Source organism: Artibeus jamaicensis, unplaced genomic scaffold (assembly GCF_021234435.1).
Source record: "Artibeus jamaicensis isolate MK-2021 breed Jamaican fruit bat unplaced genomic scaffold, CSHL_Jam_final contig_525, whole genome shotgun sequence".
Classification (NCBI taxonomy): Eukaryota; Metazoa; Chordata; class Mammalia; order Chiroptera; family Phyllostomidae; genus Artibeus; species Artibeus jamaicensis.
Window position 1 is genome coordinate 10,041,317 of NW_026521874.1, and position 5,662 is coordinate 10,046,978.

At 49.6% G+C, this 5,662-nt stretch overlaps 1 long non-coding RNA gene across 1 annotated transcript; it reads left to right on the plus strand.

Moving 5' to 3' along the window:
* Positions 1-1,110: 1,110 nt before the first annotated feature.
* On the plus strand, positions 1,111-5,218 carry LOC128628105 (uncharacterized). Its single transcript, XR_008392439.1, has 3 exons — positions 1,111-1,195; positions 3,053-3,297; positions 4,678-5,218. It is a non-coding gene; the product is annotated as an uncharacterized LOC128628105 (long non-coding RNA).
* The last annotated feature ends 444 nt before the right edge of the window (positions 5,219-5,662 follow it).

Here is a 5,662-nt window from a genome sequence, read left to right on the forward strand (position 1 = left end):
AGTGGCATTCTTCCCTCCTCAAACCTGGAGGGCAACAGACAAGCTGGGACACAGAGTCCCTGCAAGCAGGGTCTCTCACTACTGACCTCTGGGCTGGGAGCCCCAGGCCTCAGGGCTGTCCTGTGGGATGTGGGCAGCAGCCCGGGTCTCTCTACCCACTGGGCGCCGGCAGCACCCGCCTCTAGTTGTGATGCCAAAAGTGTCTCCAGGTGCAAATGTCCCTGGGGTGCAAAGCCACCCTGGCTGACAACCACAGGGCTACTCTGGATGGTTGAGATGTTCCTACACCAGCCCTCCACATTATCCCAATAAATTTGAAATATAGGGCATTTCTTTGGGCTGACTGAAGGTCATTTTTTTTAAGATGAGGATATATATATATTTTTTAAGTGGGGGAGAGATATATTAACTTTTTACCAGCCACAAACTTCATTCTCTTTATTTTAAAAATTTTTTAAGTTTTATTTTAGAGAGAGGGGAAGGGAAGGGGAAAGATGGGGAGAGAAACATTGATTGGTTGCCATCTGCCTCCTGCAAGCACCCCAATGGGGGCAGAGCACAGAGCCCACAACCCACATGTGTGTCCCGACCAGGAACCGAACTGGCGACCTTTTGGTTTGGAGGACGATGACCAACCAACTGAGCCACATTGGCCGGGGGGCAAAGTTCATTCCCTTTAGACCATTCACATACGCTCGGGCAAAGGAAGCCTAGAGGCTGACACCTTCAGTGGGTCCTGCCCCAACACCGCCAATCAGAGCAGACAGATTGGGCCTCCTGGAGTGGATAGTTCATCTTCCCAGAACCCTCTGCTGCTTGGCTTTGGAAATTGAAAACCAGAGGCAGTTCTGAGCCTCATCCTGGCGTTTGGGCCTGCTCATGGCAATAGTGAAATGTTTAAATGCTCCACCTGAGAAAGTTTGAGCAGGATTTGGCCTCCCGCAGAGCTATCTACGCCTTTTAAAGGATCATTAATGTTGGTACCACGGTATAGCATGAATGAATGAATACATGAATGCATATGTATATTTAACCATTCATTATAGTAGGAAATTATAATAAAATTATAATATTGTCTTATTTTTGGTTCCTCTAAAAAAAACAGGCCCTGAGAGGAGAATTAGGGGGCGAGAAATTTATCTGGCAACAATCCCAGGATGCACAGCAAAGGAGAAGAGGAAATGAGACAGGGAAGGTAAGACTACACGGGAGACCGTACGGAGCTGGGTGCCCCGGGCTCCTGGGGTTTGACCCTGCTGGGGACTTCTAGCAGCCACTGAAGAACACGCTTCAGAATTGCCCCCCTGACGGGGTAGGTAGCTGAGGTAGTTGTCCACCTCCTCCTGTCCCGCACTGGTTGAAGGACATCCCTAAGATGCTTCCTCTGAGGAGGGCCAAGCACGTGGCTGTGGCCAGAGGACACTCTGAGGCTGACAGACACAGGAAGCCGTCAGAGCCCATGTGATCAGTCTGCAGACAAGGTCAGGGGCAGGCTAGGGGACATGGGCAGGGACCCACAGCACCTGCCCAGAGTGAGCACCAAAGGCTGCCCAAGCCCAGAGGAGCTCTCTGCCCTTGGGCCAGCGCCTAGCCCAGGCCGTATTCTCCGGGGTCACTGTAACAACCTCCGAGTCTTCCTGTCTTTACTTGTCCACTCTCCTCCTGGCAGCCGGAGCAATCTTCATAAAACACAAATCTAGTTACTTCACTCCCTTCTCTTAAAACTCCAGAGGGCCTTTAAGATGAAGCCCACACCTTTCGAGAATCCAGTCTCACTGATCTTTGCAGTTGTAGTTCTCAGCACTCACACACTTTCTCTGTGGAACTACTCGAAGCCCCCAAACACAGCGCCCACTCATTCCCAGAATGGCTCTAAGCAATGGGGATGGAGATACATCCCCCATCCTCACTGAGACGCCGTGGTCTAGGCTGCAGTCTGCTGGGACAGAGGAGGGTCAGGGGGACCACAGTGAAAACCAGGGTTTCCAATACTGCCTGTGCCCAGGAAGCTGCCACAGAAGGAACCTTTACCTAGATGTCATCCCCAAATAGAGACGCACTGATTTCAGGATTAACCCTTTCTCCTCTGGAGCTACCTGACAGGAAGTCAGAGGTGGCATACAGGGCTGTGACCTTTGAAAAGAGTCTCTCCTGATGGGGTACCCACAGCAACGGGATGGTGGCTGCAGACAAACAGGGGGTGCAGGGTTGTGCCGCTTTCTCAGCACCCCGCCCAGTTCACCACCCCACTCAGCCTCAGCAGGTGCCTAGACCTTCCACTGATCAACCTCCAGGGTGGCAGGATGGCTGGATGGCTACAGAGGAGGAGGGGAAAAGTGGAGAGTGGGGGGGAGGGTGGATGGGTCAACCTTTATGCACGAATCATTTACTGCTTACATAAAAACGTCTTGAGTAATCAGCAGTGATAAGCAAGAGATGGAAAGAACCTGCCTGAGAGGCTGAGCATGTTATGATCAATTAAACACCATCTTTCCAAGCATTTGCAGAGAGGGATTTGAAGGTGGAATTGACTTTAATTTGGCAAAGAAAACAGAAAATGCTTTTCCTCGGGGGTTCCAAAATGCATGCATACCTGCCCAGCCTATGTGGCTGGCTTCACAAACGGTGTATATTCCCTGAGTATTACCACCTCTATATTTTTAGAGTGAATTAAAAAGGCTTCTTGCCCCAACTGGTGGCTCAGTTGATTGCAGCATCATCCTGTACCCAAAAGGTTGCCGGTTTGATTCCCAGTCAGGGCCCATACCTAGGTTGCAGGTTCTCTCCCCAAACAGGGAGTGTACCGGGGTCAATGTTTCTTCTCTCTCTCTCCCCTCCTTCCTTCCTTCCTTCCTTCCTTCCTTCCTTCCTTCCTTCCTTCCTTCCTTCCCTCCCTCCCTCCCTCCCTTCCTTCCAAATCATAAACATATCCTCAGGTGAGGATTAAAAAAAAAATTCTCTATATGAGGGCTTACTCTGCCCAGTATTTTGCAAACATTTTTAACCTTGTAAAACCCCCTTAACAATAGGCCTCTTTAACTCTGCTTTACAGGTAAAGACACTAAGCTTTCAAGAGATGAAGCGACTTGCCTAAGATTACCCAGGAAGCCAGAGGGGGCGGGGTAGGGTCTGTTTTCACATTTTTACAAAGTTGGTATCATCGCCTCATCTCATGTCCAAAGTCACCGGGGAGCTACAACTCACCAATCGCAGAGGCCAGAGCTGGCTTAGAGCAAGGACGCTACGGTCCCAGCCAGACTCTTCCCTCACTTCACGTAAGGCCAGGCTGGATGTATGGTAAGTAGGCCCTTCTGGACTCCCAAGACCTCTGCTTATCACTGGGTTTGGCCATGGCCTGGTGGCCAAGGAGAAGTGCGTATGCTGATCAAGAGGACAAGGTGAAATACAGGCACACTGAGAGCCAGACAGGCCCCAGTCACAGACGGGGTGAAATCGCACAGGTTATTCAACCCCTCTGAGCCCCAGTGTTAATGTATTTGAGCTGGAGCTCATATTTACTCTGCATACTCAGTACAAGAATCAGTGTGGCACTCTGTGCCTGGCACGGCGTGAGGGTGATCAAGGTCAGGCGCCCCCTGGCCCTTCTCCATCCCTCCCAGGCCAGCCCCTGCCTGGGTCCTCATCCCCTTCGATGCAGTGAGAGTGGCCTCATGGGCTACACCGCGCTCAGAGCAGGTCGGGTCTGTGAGCGGAGCCGCTCATCCCCAGAGGTCACAGCACGAACACAGTGGGAATTATCGCCATGTCATAAGCATCTACAAGAAGAACCACTCACGTATTATCGATGAAAAATCTAGCCCTATATTCCAAAGAGGACCCTATTACATTTTCACACGTATCCTTACAGATAGGTGGAGTGAAGGAACGAGACCATGCTATTCATATCCAAGTCACTGCATCATTATTTCTAAACTGTCGACCTCTTTTGGGGTCCATACCCATCCAGCTGCATGGTTCTTTTAAAATAAAAAACCCAACATAGTATTCAGTGCATTTACATATCCAAATACTTCTCGGACATTTAAGTTTATGTTCTTTTTTAAAATGTTTTAGTTATTGATTTTATTGAGAGAGAAAAAAAACGCTAAGCATAGCCCTTGGTTGATTCTGGCATGTGCGCTGACCGGGTGTCCAACCTGCAACCTGGGCGCATCAGGATGATGAGCAAGCTAGCTGGCCAGGGCCCTTAAGTTTGCATTCTTTTTTGCTCTTTCAATGAAAGTGGCAGTAAAACCACTGTAGCTGAGCTGCTGTGTATCTTCTTACTTTTACTCATCAAACACAGTGTGTTAGAGCCCAGAAAATAAGGCATGCCATAATGCATAAATCCATTCATTTCTTTAGGCCAGTGTCCTGCTCTTGGATATTTTGGTTACACACTATCTTGGCTCTGGCTTATAATATCGATATGAGCACCTGGATCATATCTTCACATCTTATCTGTATATTTCCTTGGGATAAATTCATAAAATGGAGAATGAATGGAGCCAGGGGGAATCTGTATTTTTCAGGCTTTTGACACACTCAGGGACATTGCTCCCATAACCCCGTCAGTGATGGAAGTCGACCCACCCCCCCATCTTACTCTGTCACACGTATTCATTCAACACACACTGCCTTGTTAGGAAGGGCTCCTCACCTCCCTTCCCTTCTCAGCAGGAAAATGCAGTGATGTACCCAGCACCCAGCTGGCTGCGTGTTGGAGATCTGCACCCTTTTTAGGCTGTGCCGATCTTGGGCAGATCGCTTCACCTTCCTCATCCTCCTCACCCTCCCACCAGCCTCCGGGTACACTGAGAGGACCACGTGAGCCGTGAGATTTGAAAGAGCTCTGAGGACCTGAACACATAGCTGGGACTTACTGCCAACACCAAGGGAATTTCTCATGCCTCGTTCTCATTATTTTGTGCTTTTGCAAACACTTTAAGTTTTGCCTTGAGACTCCTTATTAGGTTTTCTTCACTCTCCCCTGCTGTGGTTACCAAGACACAGACTGAATATAATTTCTAAGGGAGAAGACAGGCCCGGAGAGACGTGGGGGCTTTCTCTGGACGAGATCAGTCTCGGGACGGCCACCGAACTCATCATCAGCCTGTTCTCTCAGCCGTATTTCCTTCTGAGATTAGCGGCATAAAAATGGCTATTACCCCCAAAAGATACACTTGTATTCATAGTGAATCTGATGGCGCCAGCAATTTAAAACATGAAGGCAATTTACCATTTCATGCTTTGTAGCCAAATAAAATGCAGTGATCATTTCTTTGGCTTTCCAGAAGATTTGGACTTCTCTCTGAGAGGGGGAGGGGAGGGGAGGGGAGGAAGGGAAGGAGACTGCGGCTTCCCTGGGCATGGACACCGATGCTTATATCTGTATCTGCCGTGGCAGGAAGGCAGCTGTAGGCCCTCACCAGGGGCAGGCACCACGCGGAAGTTGAAGCAGGAATTTCCAAGCCTAAAACCTGCAGCCTGCCTGGCCTCCTAGCAGATCAATCCAGACCTAATTTATCAGCTGCCTGCCAGGTGTCAGGCACTGCTCTAGGTGCTGGGCTGCCTAGGGCAAGCTGGGTCACCTCTCCGAACCTTTGTTTCCTCTTCTAGAGAATGAAACTAGTAACGCCTACCCAATAAGAGAATGAAAGGA